Here is a 19,129-nt window from a genome sequence, read left to right as displayed (position 1 = left end):
CCATCAAACTTTCCTCATATGACAATCCTTTCATTCCTGGAATCATTCTCGTTAATCTCCCTTGAACATTCTCCAATGTCAGCACATCCTTTCTTTAACAAGGGGCCCAAAACGGCTCACATACTCCAAGAGAGGGCTCACCAGTGCCTTAGAAAGCTTCAACATCACATCCTTGTTTTTATATTCTAGTCCTCTCAAACATTGCATTTGCCTTCCTCACCACTGACACAACCTGCAAATTAACCTTCAGGGAATCCTGCACGAGGACTCCCAAGTCCCTTTGCACCTCGTATTTTTGAATTTTCTGCCCGTTCAGAAAATAGTCTACGCTTTTGTTCCTTCTACCAAAGTGCATGACCATACACTTCCTGACACTGTATTCCATCAGCCTCTTCTTTGTCCATTCTCCTGATCTGTCTAAATCATTCTGCAGCCTCCCTGCTTCCTCAATACTACCAGCTTCTCCACCTATCTCCGGATCATCCACAAACTTGGCCACGAAGCCATTAATTCTGTCATCCAATTCATTGGCATATAACGTAAAAAGAAGCATTTCCAATACCAATCCCTGTAGAACACTGCTAGTCACTAGCAACCAAACAGAAAATGCTCCCTTTTCCCACTCTTTGCCTTCTGCCAATCAGTTAATCTTCTATTCATGCTAGTTTCTTTCCTGTAACACCATTGTTCTTTATCTTGTTAAGCAGCTTCATGTGTGGCATCTTGTCAAAAGCCTTCTGAAATTCCAAGTACATAATATCCACTGATTCTCCTTTGGCTATCCTGTTTTGTTATTTCTCCCAAGAATTCCACCAGAATTGTCAGGCAAGATTTTCCCATAAGGAAACCATGCTGACTTTGCCCTATTTTATCAAGTGCCTCCAAGTACCCTGAGACCTCATCCTTAACAATCAACTCCAACATCTTCCCAGCTACTGAGGTCAGACTACCTGGCCCATAGTTTCCTTTTCTGCCTCTCTTCCTTCTTGAGTGACATTTGCAATTTTCCAGTCCTCCAGAACTATGCAAGAATTTGGTGATTCTTTGAAGATCATTACTAAAGCCTCCACGATCTCCCCAGCCACATCATTCAGAACGATGCTGTGTAGTTCATCTGTTCAGGTGACTTATCTATCTTTCGACCTTTCAGCTTCCCAAGCACCCTCTCCCTAGTAATAGCAACTACACTCACTTCTGCCCTGACACTCTCAAACTTCTGGCATATTGCTAATATCTTCCACAGTGAAGATGGATGCTACTTATTTAGTTTGTCTGCCATTTCCTTGTCCTCATTACTACCTTTCCAGCATCATTTTACAGCTGTCCGAAATCTACTCTCACCTCTCTTTTACTCTTTATAATTCCGAAAAAAAAACCCTCTAGTATCCTCTTCGATAGTATTGTCTGGCTTATCTTCATATTTCATATTTTCTATCCTTATGGTTTTTTTAGTTGCCTTCTGTTCATTTTTAAAAGCTTCCAAATCCTATAACTTTCCCACTAATTTCTGCTCTATTATGCACCCTCTCTTTTGCTTTTGTGCTGTTTTTGACTTCCCTTGTCAGCCACTATTGCATCTTCCTGCCTTTAAGAATAATTCTTCTTCTTTGGATTGCATCTGTCCCGCGCCTTCCGAATTCCTCCCAGAAACTCCAGCCAGTCTCTTGCAGGTTGGAAAGTTCAAAGTTCAAAGTAAATTTTATTATCAAAGCACATATATGTCACCATATAAAACCCTGAGATTCATTTTCTTGTGGGCATACTCAGCAAATCTATAGAATAGTAACTATAACAGGATCAATGAAAAATCAACCAGAGTGCAGAAGACAACAAACTGCGCAAATGTAATTATAAATGAATAGCAATAAATAATGAGAACATGAGATAAAGAGTCCTCAAAGTGAGATCAATGGTTGTGGGAACATTTCAATATCGGGGCAAGTGAAGTTGAGTGTAGTTATCCCCTTATATTCAAGAGCCTGATGGTCGAGGGGTATAACTGTTCTTGAAGTTGGTGGTACGAGTCCAGAAGCTCCTGTACCTTCTATCTGATAGCAGCAGTGAGAAGAGAGCATGAGCTGGGTGGTGGGGATCTCTGATGATAGAGGCTGCTTTCCTATGACAGCATTTCATGTAGATGTGCTCAATGGTTGGGAGGGCTTTACCCATGATGTACTGGGCCGAATCCGTTACTTTTTGTAGGATTTTCCGATCAAAGGCATCAGTGTTTCCATACCAGACTGTAATGCAGCCAGTCAATATACTCTCCGCTACACACTTACAGAAGTTTGTCAAAGTTTTAGATGTCTTGCCAAATCTCTGCAAACTCCTGAGGATGTAGAGGCACAGCCTTCTTTCCTTCACAATTGCACTTACTTGCTGGGTCCAGGACAGGTCTTCTGAAATAGTAACACCCAGCAATTTAAAGCTGCTAACCCTCTCCATCTCTGATCCTCTGATGAGAACTGGCTCATGGACCTCTGGTTTCCCTCTCCTGAAGTCTTTCATCAGTTCCTTGGTGTTGCTGACATTGAGTGAGAGGTTGTTGCTATGACACCACTCAGCCAGACTTTACGTGCTGATTCATCAGCTGCATGGAGAGGGAGAGCCTGCTGCATGGGCAACAGCTCGCTCTCCATATCGTACTACCCTGGCTTGCGTTCTGAGATAGGATGCAACATCCATGCTCGACCTGGTGCAATGGAGGCCTCGTAACATAGCTTAATAAAACCATTTCTTAAGTGAAGTAATTCACCCAAATCTTATTTGAAATGAATAACGAATGGCTAGTTTGGCTACTTAGCTGCCAGTTGTTTAATGTTTCATTTAATTTAATAATTGGCCACTACAAAGCTGGACTTTGTCTTGCTGCCAATTCAGAAAGTGTCTGCTGTAGTGTGAGGCACGGGCATTGTCGAAACAGCGTGCCAATGTGTTCAGTCTCTGAGTGTCAATGACATAGCAGAACAAGTGACCTATCACAGCAAGTGACAGCGTTCTGAAGGCGCATTGTCATCACCAACTACCTGTTTACAAATCCCTCATAGTGTTTACTGTAAACAGTACTTTGTGCAATACCAGCGAGAAGAATCTTCGATTCCACAAACTGATTTACACATTTAAAGCCAGTTTGAACTCTATTATGTTAGATGCAGGACATGAAATGAAACACAATATCTTGTTAAAATACACATCGACCATATATCAACAAACAACAGGAATTCTGCAGATGCTGGAAATTCAAGCAACACACTTCAAAGTTGCTGGTGAACGCAGCAGGCCAGGCAGCATCTCTAGGAAGAGGTATAGTCGACGTTTCAGGCCGAGACCCTTCGTCAGGACTAACTGAAGGAAGAGTTAGTAAGAGATTTGAAAGTGGGAGGGGGAGAGGGAGATCCAAAATGATAGGAGAAGACAGGAGGGGGAGGGATAGAGCCAAGAGCTGGACAGGTGATTGGCAAAGGGGATATGAGAGGATCATGGGACAGGAGGTCTGGGAGGAAGACAAGGTGGCGGGGGAACCCAGAGGATGGGCAAGGGGTACAGTCAGAGGGACAGAGGGAGAAAAAGGAGAGTGAGAGAAAGAATGTGTGTATAAAAATAAATAACAGATGGGGTACAAGGGGGAGGTGGGGCATTAGCGGAAGTTAGAGAAGTCAATGTTCATGCTATCAGGTTGGAGGCTACCCAGACGGAATATAAGGTATTGTTCCTCCAACCTGAGTGTGGCTTCATCTTTACAGTAGAGGAGGCCGTGGATAGACATGTCAGAATGGGAATGGGATGTGGAATTAAAATGTGTGGCCACTGCGAGATCCTGCTTTCTCTGGCGAACAGAGCGTAGATGTTCAGCAAAGCGGTCTCCCAGTCTGCGTCGGGTCTCACCAATATATAAAAGGCCACATCGGGAGCACCGGACGCAGTATATCACCCCAGTTGACTCACAGGTGAAGTGATGCCTCACCTGGAAGGACTGTTTGGGGCCCTGAATGGTGGTGAGGGAGGAAGTGTAAGGGCATGTGTAGCATTTGTTCCGCTTACACGGATAAGTGCCAGGAGGGAGATCAGTGGGGAGGGATGGGGGGGACGAATGGACAAGGGAGTTGTGTAGGGAGCGATCCCTGCGGAAAGCAGAGAGATGGGGGGAGGGAAAGATGTGCTTAGTGGTGGGATCCCGTTAGAGGTGGCGGAAGTTACGAAGAATAATATGTTGGACCCGGAGGCTGGTGGGGTGCCAGGTGAGGACCAGGGGAACCCTATTCCTAGTGGGGTGGCGGGAGGATGGAGTGAGAGCAGATGTGCATGAAATGGGGGAGATGCGTTTGAGAGCAGAGTTGATGGTGGAGGAAGGGAAGCCCTTTTCTTTAAAAAAGGAAGACATCTCCCTCATCCTGGAATGAAAAGCCTCATCCTGAGAGCAGAAGCGGCGAAGACGGAGGAATTGCGAGAAGGGGATGGCATTTTTGCAAGAGACAGGGTGAGAAGAGAAATAGTTCAGATAGCTGTGAGAGTCAGTAGGCTTATAGTAGACATCAGTGGATAAGCTGTCTCCAGAGATAGAGACAGAAAGATCTAGAAAGGGGAGGGAGGTGTCGGAAATGGACCAGGTAAACTTGAGGGCAGGGTGAAAGTTGGAGGCAAAGTTAATAAAGTCAACGAGCTCAGCATGCGTGCAGGAAGCAGCGCCAATGCAGTCGTCGATGTAGCGAAGGAAAAGTGGGGGACAGATACCAGAATAGGCACGGAACATAGATTGTTCCACAAAGCCAACAAAAAGGCAGGCATAGCTAGGACCCATACGGGTGCCCATAGCTACACCTTTAGTTTGGAGGAAGTGGGAGGAGCCAAAGGAGAAATTATTAAGAGTACGGACTAATTCCACTAGACGGAGCAGAGTGGTGGTGGAGGGGAACTGGTTAGGTCTGGAATCCAAAAAGAAGCGGAGAGCTTTGAGACCTTCCTGATGGGGGATGGAAGTATATGGGGACTGGACATCCATGATGAAAATAAAACGGTGGGGACCAGGGAACTTAAAATCATCGATTTTAAGAGCGTGAGAAGTGTCACGAACGTAGGTAGGAAGGGATTGAACAAGGGGGGATAAAACCGTGTCGAGGTATGCAGAAATGAGTTTGGTGGGGCAGGAGCAAGCTGAGACAATAGGTCTGCCAGGACAGGCAGGTTTGTGGATCTTGGGTAGGAGGTAGAAACGGGAAGTGCGGGGTGTGGGAACTATAAGGTTAGTAGCAGTGGATGGGAGATCCCCTGAGCGGATAAAGTCGGTGATGGTGTGGGAGGCAATGGCCTGGTGCTCCTTAGTGGGGTCACGATCGAGGGGTAAATAAGTGGAGGTATCCGCGAGTTGTCGCTGTGGCTCGGCAAGGTAAAGGTCAGTACGCCAGACTACAACAGCACCCCCCTTATCGGCGGGTTTTATAGTAAGGTTAGTATTAGTGCGGAGGGAGTGGAGAGCAGAGCGTTCCGAAGGAGTGAGGTTGGAATGGGAACAAGGTACAGTGAAGTCGAGACGGTTGATGTCCCGTCCAAACTAGAGGTGTAGCTATGGGCACCTGTATGGGTCCCAGCTGTGCCTGCCTTTTTGTTGGCTTTGTGGAACAATCTGTGTTCCATGCCTATACTGGTATCTGTTCCCACTTTTTCTTCGCTACATCGACGACTACATTGGCGCTGCTTCCTGCACGCATGCTGAGCTCGTTGACTTTATTAACTTTGCCTCCAACTTTCACCCTGCCCTCAAGTTTACCTGGTCCATTTCCGACACCTCCCTCCCCCTTCTAGATCTTTCTGTCTCTATCTCTGGAGACAGCTTATCCACTGATGTCTACTATAAGCCTACTGACTCTCACAGCTATGTGGACTATTCCTCTTCTCACCCTGTCTCTTGCAAAAATGCCATCCCCTTCTCGCAATTCCTCCGTCTCCGCCGCATCTGCTCTCAGGATGAGGCTTTTCATTCCAGGACGAGGGAGATGTCTTCCTTTTTTAAAGAAAAGGGCTTCCCTTCCTCCACCATCAACTCTGCTCTCAAACGCATCTCCCCCATTTCACGCACATCTGCTCTCACTCCATCCTCCCGCCACCCCACTAGGAATAGGGTTCCCCTGGTCCTCACCTACCACCCCACCAGTCTCCGGGTCCAACATATTATTCTTCGTAACTTCCGCCACCTCCAACGGGATCCCACCACTAAACACATCTTTCCCTCCCCCCCCCCCCGCTTTCCGCAGGGATCGCTCCCTACGTGACTCCCTTGTCCATTCGTTCCCCCCCATCCCTCCCCACTGATCTCCCTCCTGGCACTTATCCTTGTAAGCGGAACAAGAGCTACACATGCCCTTACACTTCCTCCCTTACCACCATTCAGGGCCCCAAACAGTCCTTCCAGGTGAGGTGACACTTCACCTGTGAGTCGGCTGGGGTGCTATACTGTGTCCGGTGCTCCCGATGTGGCCTTCTATATATTGGCGAGACCCGACGCAGACTGGTAGACCGCTTTGCTGAACACCTACGCTCTGTCCGCCAGAGAAAGCAGGATCTCCCAGTGGCCACACATTTTAATTCCACATCCCATTCCCATTCTGACATGTCTATCCACGGCCTCCTCTACTGTAAAGATGAAGCCACACTCAGGTTGGAGGAATATTCCGTCTGGGTAGCCTCCAAGCTGATGGCATGAACATTAACTTCTCTAACTTCTGCTAATGCCCCACCTCCCCCTCGTACCCCATCTGTTATTTATTTTTATACACACATTCTTTCTCTCACTCTCCTTTTTCTCCTGCTGTCCCTCTGACTATACCCCTTGCCCATCCTCTGGGTTCCCCCCCCTTGTCTTTCTCCCCGGACCTCCTGTCCCATGATCCTCTCATATCCCCTTTTGCCTATCACCTGTCCAGCTCTTGGCTCCATCCCTCCCCCTCCTGTCTTCTCCTATCATTTTTGATCTCCCCCTCCCACTTTCAAATCTCTTACTAGCTCTTCCTTCAGTTAGTCCTGACGAAGGGTCTCGGCCTGAAACATCGACTGTACCTCTTCCTAGAGATGCTGCCTGGCCTGCTGTGTTCACCAGCAACTTTGATGTGTGTTGCTCGACCATATATCAACTGATATATATCAACCATATATCAAAGGCACTGGATCCTTTTGAGACGTATGATAAGGTGTAAGAATTCCCAAAACCACAAGTCTTTTGTTGAATTTTCTCTCAGAATACTTGTCAAATATGCTGACTGTTCGTGTGTGTGTGATGGGAATGCAGCACTTAGTAAAGGTGTGCATCAGTGACTGACAGGATGACATAAATGATAAGACATGAAACATCTGGCTCATTTGTATATTAAAGGCCAGATAAAGTGGGGTGCTCCCAACGCCATCCTCAGAGAACATCCAAAAGATAAAACAGACCACAATTCATCAAAGGTTAGCACTGAACTTGCAGAACATCTATTAATGGTAAAGGGAGGTCTGAAGGGAAAATGTGATTGAGAAGAAGGTGGGACTGAGGGAGGTTGGTAGACAGGTTATGGGAGTGAGTTGAGAGAGGGGAGATTAGTGAAAAGCGAGACTGGATGGAAGGAATAGGACAGAAGGTTAAGAGAAGAGAACGGAGAAAGAGGGTGAGATGGGCACAAGTGTGAGTGCTGTGTCTGTGTGAGAGTTGGAGTGCGTCTGCTTATGGTTAGAGTGTGCCTGTCCATCTTTGTGTCTGTATTAATGCATGGGTGTGTGTGTGTGACACTCACCCTTTTTCTCAGTATTTGTGTGGGTGTGTGACTGTACTTGTGTATGTGAGTGTCAGTGTGGGTATGTGACTGTGAGCTTTTGAGTATCTTAGACTCTATTTGTGTGTGTGAGTGCACACATAAGAATTTTTGTGCCTGTCAATGTTTGTGTGAGTGGGAGTTTGTGTTTGTACCTCTCACTGTGTGTGTGAATGTGTGTATACAGTATGTGTGAGTGTGTGAGAGATAGCGCGTATGTGTTCAAGAGTGCCCTGTGGTTACAGCAGATTTTCCAGTCATTTGGAAGCCATTGCCCGCAGACTGTGACCTCGCTGTCAAATCCTTGCAGCTGCCAGTTTTAAAAGGCACCACACAGCATCTTCAATTCTCTAAGATTTTGGAGTGGAACTCAGACAATCCCAACCTGAACAGAGTCTTTGAAGGAGAGCATGTGAACATAATAAAAGAAGGAATAGACTATTTGGCCCATTGTCAATCAGACCATGGATGACCTTTTACATTAGTGACATGTTCATGCTCTTCCTCACATATGTTATCATGTAAACATCTACACATTACATGTAAATGATCCTCAACATACACAACCTGCGCAACCCTCCTGGGGAAACGAGGAGTAATTAGCTCACATTTATTCACTGGTTACTGAAAGCTTTCATTCAGCAGCTGCTTCCATACTGGTATCATGGCACAGTTTGTGACACAAAATGGACGGTCAGCTGCTCAAGGGGATTAGTATTTTGAGGCTTCTAGTGACTACCTATAATTCAAATGCTGAAAGGATTATAATGAGGTTTGAACTTGTCCACCCTGGATTTCTAACCTAGTCTGCTGGATTTTTTGTCCAGTAATGCTAACTAGACTCTACTGTGCATTCACACATACTTACACAGACATACGCATGCACAAACTCACACTCACAAATTCACGTACACACTCACATGCACACTTGCACTGGACCAGACCTTGCCTATAATGCTCAGGTACATGTAGTGAAATGTTCAGTGAGGCAATAGGAATGTGTTTAATGGCTCCACATTGCAATAATGTGGGATATTATACACTGAAAGGAATGTCAGCACACAAGAGAAGGGTTCATCTAAATGACAAGAAAATTCTAGGATTTACAACTCCAAATTATCAAAACTCTTTGAAACAACTTCGTTTTCAATGGAGAGAAAAGATTGAAAAGAGACATGGTTCCATTCATTAGAATGTGAAAGGTATAAATAATGGTTCCTTATTCCCACAATGCATTAAATTCAAAATCCCCAGCCCGGATTGTAAATCCCCCTACAGCCTCAACTCCTCCTGTCCCAACACCCTTCTCCAGCCCCAATGAACAGCTTCAATGGCTGCCTTTGTTACACTACCAACCTCCCCCCCACTTCACCGTTACACTCCACCCCACCCCCACAGCCTTCAGTCTCCTCCATTCTCTGAGACTCACTCCCCCACATCTTGCTTCATCTTTCCACTCCTATTTGAACCCTGTTCTTCAACCATCGCACTTAGCCCCCATGATTCCTGGGGCACAAGACTGCGATCAGCTTTACTAAATAAAGTGCGGGAGTGAAGACACAAGTTGTCTGTTCAACTTAAACCTTTGGTGCAGAATGAAATGCTGTGAATGTAATGTTAACAGTATTTTAATCATTATTAGAAGTTTGTTCCCGTAGAGTGGGGAAGGGAGGGTAGGGAACATTTAAGAATATTTTCCTCCTTCATTCACTGAAGACCTATCCTTTCATATAGAGAAACAGCTCTCTAAATCTTGGCAAACTCAGTACCTCACCCAAATGACTATTGCTGACGCATTTAAAAAGGAATGGCCTTTTTATAGCAGCTTTTGCCTGTATTTTTATGAGCAGCAGTCACTGTTGTACTATGTTGGAAGAGTGGTGGCCATCTTGTGCAAGACCCACAGCAACATAACATGATCAGATAATCCACCTGCCAGTGTCAGTTTAAATATTAATACCGGTCAGGGTATCAGGAAAGATGTTCTCTTCCTATTTTATTTATGGGTCTTTCAACATCCATCTATGAGGGCAGTGGATGCCGTGGGTTGATAGCTTATTTAAAAGATGAAACTGGTTGCAGACACACCCGTGAGACACCAAGCAAAGTCATTTGATTCCAAACAATTGGTTTATTGATCATCACAGAATGTCTCTCTGGTGCTTCCCACTCCCTTCCTCTTTTCCCAACCATGATTCCCCTCGCCCTGCCCCTTTCCCACTCTCAGTCCACAACAGAGACCCGTATCAGAATCAGGTTTATCATCACTCACATATGTCATGAAATTATATATGCATCTCAACATATATACTGTATATGTTGAGATGCATTCTATATTGAGTTGGAGTTTATAGCTAAGCAGCAAGGAGTGTTGTGTATTTAATATTTCAGTAATATTGTAAATATGTTTGATTGTTTATTTAAATAATACATTATAGGTTACGTGTAAAAGTACATGAATGGCATACATCTTACATGCTCGCCTCACTTAAAGCAAACACAAAACTAAGACACGTATTCCTGGCTCCGTGTTTCCTTTCAATTAGTTTTATGTTTGGAGTTACAAAACATATCAAGCAGTACAACACTTCTTGAATTGACTGTCTGGGCTCTTAACCTTCAGACTCTAAGACCTGTTCTTCAGTCATCTCATCTTAGCCTCATGTAGCCACCGAGGTATGCCAGATGAGTTTGAACAGTGGGTTGAGTTTTCCAGCTCGCCTTATCTTGACCTCAATTTCCAATCCTGTTGGTGTCAATAAGACATTTGCAAACAGAAGCCATCACAGCGGATCACATTCCCAGTTCCCTTTCCCATTCCCATCCAGCATCTAAAACCAAGCAGGAAGTTCTCTCCTAGATTGGGCCAGGGGAGGGGGAAGCAGCTGGGGATTTAGGGCACCATAACCCCACCTCCCACACAAACAAAAGAACATAAAGAATAGGTACACCAAATTCTCCATTCAGCCCATCGTGCCCACTGAAAGATTTGGGGATTGAAGGCTATAGGGATCTGGCACAGAGAAGTTGAGGCCTAGACTAGACCAGTCTTAGTCCTTTTGGATGGCAAGGCTGACTTGAGGGACTCCATGGCCTACTACTACTCCTATTTTCTTTTTCCTGTGTTCATGTATTCCTTTCTTCGATAAGATCATAAGAACATTTAGGAGCCAAGATGGGAAATCGAACCTACGATCTGATTGACTAACTTAGCTTAAGTAGAGAGATACTGGAGGGATGCTGGGATTCAATGGCCAATATTTTCTACTTTCTAACCTGAAGCATCTTTCTAAACTCCAGGGAATGGACTCCACAGAGAGGTGTAGATATTAGGGGTAACATTGAGATTATAAGCACAGTGTTGCCATGGCAACAGGCCACTAATGATGTTCAATTGATTATTTTTTCCTTTGAAATCTCGCACATATCCATTTAATGTGTTACTCGGCAAAACCTTTTGAGCAAGCTTATGGCAGAGTGGACTCTGAGCTCCCTAGCTCCCAGTGAAGCTCACTAGGTTTCTCCTGCTGAGCACTCTTGTCCACATTGATAGCATTTTGCTGCCTCAAGAACCAAAATCTTCTGTTGAACTCCAGGGTGTCAGTTCAGAACTTCTGTAACATGAACAGGCTTTTCATTCTGTAAACTCAATCTGCTCCGATTAATGAGACATTGATGCTTTAGCTCGTCAAGATAAGTAAGACCCGTGCAAAATGAAACTGAGTTGATGGTTAGTACCATTGTCCTCTACTGAAAGCTCTTTTTTATGGACGGGAGCTTTAGCTGTGATGCTATGTCGTGCTAACATTTTATTATGGTGAGTTTCTCCCTTTATTTAGTGTAGAACTGGTTACCTTTGGATCTTTTGTGAGAGTTTTAACAGATTTATGTTCCCAAGTACCCTACACATCCATCACAGCGAGCAAAAGAATTCTGTAACCACCTTATGGCGTGGGGTACGCGGTACCTACAGCGTAGATTTGCCGCAGAAGTATAAATCAGGCATAAGGCTGTGACTGTGTGTCTCAGGAAGACAAGGCTGTGGAGCAAGAGCCCCATTCCATCAGCTCCCCACGCTGCTGCAAACACAACTGGCGAGGACTCATCATGGTTTGTTTCAGCAACAATCCAGACAAAAGAAGAACGACATGAGATCTAGTTCGATATGGGAAACTGTAAAAGAATATCAGCATAAAAGAAGAAAATGGAAAGAGAGGCGGCAACAACCAAAGCCCGATCTGCCATCTGGAACTACCTGTCCTGAATGCGGAAGAACTTTCAAAGCCAAGATTGGACTCATAAGCCACTCGAAAGCCCATAAGTAGATCAACAGAACGAAGACCATCATCCTCGACCTCGAGGGATAGCCACGACGATGTCTGTGCCACACAAACTTTTTCTATGACTCGATGGGCTGAATAGCCTAATTCTGCTCCTATGTCTTAACTGTGGGAGGGGTTGTGGAGAGTAAGCAGGGTCATATAATATATAGCTGTGTGTAAAAGGTGTGGTAATGTGGCGACCCACTTTCTAGCACACACGAACCAGCGCGCGCCGGCAGAGAGGCCGGCCCCAAAAAGGGCGCCAGTCCATCTTCACCAGCAGGGGGAAAATCCCGCGCGCGGAAAGGGTCTGCGATTATGCATTCCCCACAGCAGTCCCGCCCAGGGAGGGCGGGAACGGGAAGGTTTTTAAAGCAGGCCGCAAAGTTTGAATAAATCTCTTTTATCGCAACTCTAACTCACCGACTCCGTGTGGTTATTCTAGCGCTGTTTGCAGCACACCGCTACACTTGGTGACCCCAACGGCCCAAACGATATTTGGGCCAGAGATGACCGACGCCGCATCTGTTCATGCAGTTTCGTTACAACTGCCAAGCTTTTGGGCACTGCGATCCCGTTTGTGGTTTGAACAAGCAGAAGCACAATTCCACATTCGGCAGATAACCTCAGAGTCCACTCGTTACTACTACATGCTGAGCTCCCTCGACCAGGAGACTGCTGCACAAGTTGAGGAGTTTATACAGTCGCTCCCGGAGGACGGCAAATACACAGCATTCAAAGCCCTGCTCATAAGGACTTTTGGATTCTCACGGCGCGAACGAGCTGCCCGCTTACTGCACCTGGATGGTTTGGGAGACAGGGTGCTGTCGGCATTAATGAACGAAATGCTGGTCCTGGCTGAAGGACACAAACCCTGCCTCATGATTGAACAGGCGTTCCTAAAGCAACTGCCCGAGGACATATGCCTGCTGCTGTCCGACACAGATTTCAGCAACCCCCGGGAGGTAACGGCCCAAGCAGATGTGCTGTGGAATGCCAGGAAAGAGAGAGAGGCATCCGTCGCACAGATCACCAAGCCGCGTGCCCAACGACAGACCAGACCAGGCCCGGCAGCAGAGCCTACAAAACCCGGCGACGGGAGTGAGGAGCCCAATGAACAATGGTGCTTCTACCACCAGCGGTGGGGCACAGAGGCCCGCCACTGTAGACCACCCTGCAAATACCTGGGAATTGCTACGGCCCAGCTGCCGCCGATCGTTACGGCGACTGGCCATCAGGACAGCCTCCTGTACGTCTGCGACAAGCAGTCGGGACGCCGCTTTTTGGTCGACACTGGAGCGGAGATCAGCGTCTTACCTCCAACAAGTTACGACACCCACAACAGAGAACCGGGACCCACCCTGAGGGCCGCAAATGGCAGCACAATACGAACCTACGGCACCCGCACGGTGCGGCTACAGTTCAGCTCCAGCCGGTTCACGTGGGACTTCACACTGGCCGCCGTGGCACAACCACTCCTGGGGGTGGATTTTCTGAGAGCCCACAGCCTGCTGGTCGACCTGCAAGGGAAGCGATTAGTCCACGCCAAGACTTTTCAAACATTCTCCCTGGGTGAAGCAAAGTTGCCAGCCCCACACCTGGACTCCATCACGCTGTCCGACGACGAATTCACCAGGGTCCTGGCAGATTTCCCATCAGTACTGACACCGCAGTTCACGGCAGCCATCCCCAGACACGGAGTACAGCACCACATCCTGACCCAGGGACCACCCCTCCACGCCCGTGCTCGAAGGCTTCCCCTGGACAAGCTCCGACTAGCGAAGGAGGAGTTCAAGAAGATGGAGGAATTGGGGATCATACGACGGTCCAACAGCCCATGGGCCTCCCCCCTTGCACATGGGGCTGGCGACAATGCGGTGATTACCGCAGACTGAACGAGGCTACAACGCCAGGCCGCTACCCTGTGCCGCACATTCAAGACTTCGCAGCAAACCTACACGGCGCAAGCATCTTTTCCAAGGTAGACCTCGTCCGGGGATACCATCAAATCCCTGTACATCTGGACGACATCCCCAAAACAGCACTTATCACCCCGTTTGGACTTTTCGAATTCCTCTGAATGCCGTTCGGTCTAAAAAATGCCATACAGACGTTCCAGCGGCTAATGGACACGGTGGGACGCGACCTGGACTTTGCTTTCATCCATTTGGACGACATCCTCATAGCCAGCAGTAGTCGTCAGGAGCATCTGTCCCACCTCCACCAGCTCTACTCCCGCCTGAGTGAATTCGGCCTTACAATCAACCCAGCCAAATGCCAGTTCAGACTCGACACCATCGACTTCCTGGGCCACAGGATTACTAAAGACGGGGCAACCCCTCTGCCCACCAAGGTAGACGCGGTCCGCCACTTCCCCCGACCCAACACAATCAAAAGCCTGCAGGAATTTGCGGGTATGGTGAATTTCTACCACCGTTTCCTCCCCTCAGCAGCCCGAACCATGCGCCCCCTGTTCAATCTAATGTCGGGTAAGGGCAAGGACATTACCTGGGACGAAGAGGCCGCAACCGCTTTCATTAAAACCAAAGAAGCCTTGGCAAACGCTGCGATGCTAGTGCACCCCAGAGCGGACGTTCCTACTGCCCTCACGGTGGACGCATCCAACACAGCAGTCGGTGGAGTGCTGGAACAACTCATTGAGGGTCGCTGGCAACCCCTGGCGTTCTTCAGCAAACACCTACGACCACCCGAACTCAAATACAGTGCTTTCGACCGGGAGCTATTGGCACTATACCTGGCAATCCGGCATTTCAGATACTTCTTAGAAGGTAGGCCCTTCACCACGTTCACAGACCATAAACCACTTACCTTTGTGTTCACAAAGGTGTCCGAACCCTGGTCGTCCCACCAGCAGCGACATCGGTCCTACATCTCTGAGTACACGACGGACATCCAGCATGTCTCGGGAAAGGACAACGTCGTGGCGGACGCACTTTCCAGACCGACCATACAGGCTCTGTCCCAGGGGGTGGACTATGCAGCACTGGTGGAGGCACAGCAGGCAGATAATGAGATCCCTAGTTACAGGACTGTGGTCTCCGGTTTGCAGCTCCAAGACCTCCCTGTAGGTCCAGGTGAGAGTACCCTACTATGCAGAATTAAAAGAAAAGAGAAGAAAATGGAAAGAGAGGCGGCAACAACCAAAGCCCGATCTGCCATCTGGAACTACCTGTCCTGAATGCGGAAGAACTTTCAAAGCCAAGATTGGACTCATAAGCCACTCGAAAGCCCATAAGTAGATCAACAGAACGAAGACCATCATCCTCGACCTCGAGGGATAGCCACGACGATGTCTGTGCCACACAAACTTTTTCTATGACTCGATGGGCTGAATAGCCTAATTCTGCTCCTATGTCTTAACTGTGGGAGGGGTTGTGGTGAGTAAGCAGGGTCATATAATATATAGCTGTGTGTAAAAAGTGTGGTAATGTGGCGACCCACTTTCTAGCACACACGAACCAGCGCGCGCCGGCAGAGAGGCCGGCCCCAAAAAGGGCGCCAGTCCATCTTCACCAGCAGGGGGAAAATCCCGCGCACGGAAAGGGTCTGCGATTATGCATTCCCCACAGCAGTCCCGCCCAGGGAGGGCGGGAACGGGAAGGTTTTTAAAGCAGGCCGCAAAGTTTGAATAAATCTCTTTTATCGCAACTCTAACTCACCGACTCCGTGTGGTTATTCTAGCGCTGTTTGCAGCACACCGCTACACTTGGTGACCCCAACGGCCCAAACGATATTTGGGCCAGAGATGACCGACGCCGCATCTGTTCATGCAGTTTCGTTACAACTGCCAAGCTTTTGGGCACTGCGATCCCGTTTGTGGTTTGAACAAGCAGAAGCACAATTCCACATTCGGCAGATAACCTCAGAGTCCACTCGTTACTACTACATGCTGAGCTCCCTCGACCAGGAGACTGCTGCACAAGTTGAGGAGTTTATACAGTCGCCCCCGGAGGACGGCAAATACACAGCATTCAAAGCCCTGCTCATAAGGACTTTTGGATTCTCACGGCACGAACGAGCTGCCCGCTTACTGCACCTGGATGGTTTGGGAGACAGGGTGCCGTCGGCATTAATGAACGAAATGCTGGTCCTGGCTGAAGGACACAAACCCTGCCTCATGCTTGAACAGGCGTTCCTAAAGCAACTGCCCGAGGACGTATGCCTGCTGCTGTCCGACACAGATTTCAGCAACCCCCGGGAGGTAACGGCCCAAGCAGATGTGCTGTGGAATGCCAGGAAAGAGAGAAAGGCATCCGTCGCACAGATCACCAAGCCGCGTGCCCAACGACAGACCAGACCAGGCCCGGCAGCAGAGCCCAACGAACAATGGTGCTTCTACCACCAGCGGTGGGGCACAGAGGCCCGCCACTGTAGACCACCCTGCAAATACCTGGGAAACGCTACGGCCCAGCTGCCGCCGATCGTTACGGCGACTGGCCATCAGGACAGCCTCCTGTACATCTGCGACAAGCAGTCGGGACGCCGCTTTTTGGTCGACACTGGAGCGGAGATCAGCGTCTTACCTCCAACAAGTTACGACACCCACAACAGAGAACCGGGACCCACCCTGAGGGCCGCAAATGGCAGCACAATACGAACCTACGGCACCCGCACGGTGCGGCTACAGTTCAGCTCCAGCCGGTTCACGTGGGACTTCACACTGGCCGCCGTGGCACAACCACTCCTGGGGGTGGATTTTCTGAGAGCCCACAGCCTGCTGGTCGACCTGCAAGGGAAGCGATTAGTCCACGCCAAGACTTTTCAAACATTCTCCCTGGGTGAAGCAAAGTTGCCAGCCCCACACCTGGACTCCATCACGCTGTCCGACGACGAATTCACCAGGGTCCTGGCAGATTTCCCATCAGTACTGACACCGCAGTTCACGGCAGCCATCCCCAGACACGGAGTACAGCACCACATCCTGACCCAGGGACCACCCCTCCACGCCCGTGCTCGAAGGCTTCCCCTGGACAAGCTCCGACTAGCGAAGGAGGAGTTCAAGAAGATGGAGGAATTGGGGATCATACGACGGTCCAACAGCCCATGGGCCTCCCCCCTTGCACATGGGGCTGGAGACAATGCGGTGATTACCGCAGACTGAACGAGGCTACAACGCCAGGCCGCTACCCTGTGCCGCACATTCAAGACTTCGCAGCAAACCTACACGGCGCAAGCATCTTTTCCAAGGTAGACCTCGTCCGGGGATACCATCAAATCCCTGTACATCTGGACGACATCCCCAAAACAGCACTTATCACCCCGTTTGGACTTTTCGAATTCCTCTGAATGCCGTTCGGTCTAAAAAATGCCATACAGACGTTCCAGCGGCTAATGGACACGGTGGGACGCGACCTGGACTTTGCTTTCATCCATTTGGACGACATCCTCATAGCCAGCAGTAGTCGTCAGGAGCATCTGTCCCACCTCCACCAGCTCTACTCCCGCCTGAGTGAATTCGGCCTTACAATCAACCCAGCCAAATGCCAGTTCAGACTCGACACCATCGACTTCCTGGGCCACAGGATTACTAAAGACGGGGCAACCCCTCTGCCCACCAAGGTAGACGCGGTCCGCCACTTCCCCCGACCCAACACAATCAAAAGCCTGCAGGAATTTGCGGGTATGGTGAATTTCTACCACCGTTTCCTCCCCTCAGCAGCCCGAACCATGCGCCCCCTGTTCAATCTAATGTCGGGTAAAGGCAAGGACATTACCTGGGACGAAGAGGCCGCAACCGCTTTCATTAAAACCAAAGAAGCCTTGGCAAACGCTGCGATGCTAGTGCACCCCAGAGCGGACGTTCCTACTGCCCTCACGGTGGACGCATCCAACACAGCAGTCGGTGGAGTGCTGGAACAACTCATTGAGGGTCGCTGGCAACCCCTGGCGTTCTTCAGCAAACACCTACGACCACCCGAACTCAAATACAGTGCTTTCGACCGGGAGCTATTGGCACTATACCTGGCAATCCGGCATTTCAGATACTTCTTAGAAGGTAGGCCCTTCACCACGTTCACAGACCATAAACCACTTACCTTTGTGTTCACAAAGGTGTCCGACCCCTGGTCGTCCCACCAGCAGCGACATCTGTCCTACATCTCTGAGTACACGACGGACATCCAGCATGTCTCGGGAAAGGGCAACGTCGTGGCGGACGCACTTTCCAGACCGACCATACAGGCTCTGTCCCAGGGGGTGGACTATGCAGCACTGGTGGAGGCACAGCAGGCAGATAATGAGATCCCTAGTTACAGGACTGTGGTCTCCGGTTTGCAGCTCCAAGACCTCCCTGTAGGCCCAGGTGAGAGTACCGTACTATGCAGAATTAAAAGAAAAGAGAAGAAAATGGAAAGAGAGGCGGCAACAACCAAAGCCCGATCTGCCATCTGGAACTACCTGTCCTGAATGCGTAAGAACTTTCAAAGCCAAGATTGGACTCATAAGCCCATAAACTACCGGACAACCCCACCCTGTCATCCCAGCAGACTGGCGCCGGCAGGTTTTAGAATCCATTCACAACTAAGCGCACCCCTCCATCAGGTCTCCAACAGGTTCGTGTGGCGTGGGCTTCGTAAACAGGTCAGTGAATGGGCCAAAACATGCATGCAGTGCCAAACAGCCATGGTGCAGCGGCACACCAAAGCCCCGCCGCAGTTCGAACCCACCCGCCGGAGGTTCGACCACATTCATGTGGATATCATGGGGCTCCTGCCAGTGTCGCGAGGAGCGCGGTACCTCCTAACTATGAGAGACCGGTTCATCAGATGGCCAGAGGCAGTCTCGCTCACCGACACCACCTCCAAATCCTGTGCCCGAGCACTGATTGCAACCTGGGTAGCACGCTTCGGGGTACCAACCCACATTACCTCCGACAGGGGTGCCCAGTTCACCTCCAGCCTGTGGTCAGCTATGGCCAACCTTTCAGGATCACAGCTACACCACACAACTGCCTACCACCTACAGTCGAACGGACTAGTGGAGCGTTTCCACCGTCACCTGAAGTCG

Source organism: Mobula hypostoma, chromosome X2 (assembly GCF_963921235.1).
Source record: "Mobula hypostoma chromosome X2, sMobHyp1.1, whole genome shotgun sequence".
Taxonomy (NCBI): Eukaryota; Metazoa; Chordata; class Chondrichthyes; order Myliobatiformes; family Myliobatidae; genus Mobula; species Mobula hypostoma.
Note: the sequence above shows the minus strand (reverse complement) of the source record.